The sequence below is a fragment of the Lissotriton vulgaris genome, unplaced genomic scaffold (genome assembly GCF_964263255.1).
Source record: "Lissotriton vulgaris unplaced genomic scaffold, aLisVul1.2 SCAFFOLD_1682, whole genome shotgun sequence".
Taxonomy (NCBI): Eukaryota; Metazoa; Chordata; class Amphibia; order Caudata; family Salamandridae; genus Lissotriton; species Lissotriton vulgaris.
In genome coordinates, this window is record NW_028241670.1 from 501,876 (window position 1) to 502,466 (window position 591).

Consider the following 591-nt stretch of genomic DNA (forward strand, 5'->3'; position numbering starts at 1 on the left):
ACCATACGTAGTAGTTCTCACTGGTGTTCCAGAAATAAATAATGGAAAACCCGAATCCCAACAAGAACTGAAAAACAAAGTGACATTCTGGCTGAACAGGAACAGGCCGCTTCCTAGAGGCATGAATGGTTAAGTCCTGTTTGTCAGAAGGGTTAATTGGGTAGGTAGAAGGCAAAAAGACGTATCCGGGGATGTAATTATTGTAAATTTTAGGGACAGTCGTGTAGTGGAACTAATTTGTAATGAACAATACTATGGGGACCATAGGGACAGGGGCAAAATTAGTGTACAAGATCTCACCTATTTTTATAACTTAAAGGTTATACCTCCACTGGCCTGTAACCCATTGACGCACGGAGAAAAGATGGATGGCTTTAACACCAACTTTTTTCTAGCGACTAAAAATCGTTTTACTGGCTTATATGGGCTAGAGGAGGTCGACTGACTGGATAGAAACGAAGGCAGGATTTTAGTTGATACAAGGGTTACATCTACAAAGGGGATGGAGGATAAATTACGAACCTTCCCTCAAAATTCCAATCAGCTTGATCTTGATCATCCAGGAAATGTTAATCTCTTAACAGCCACGAC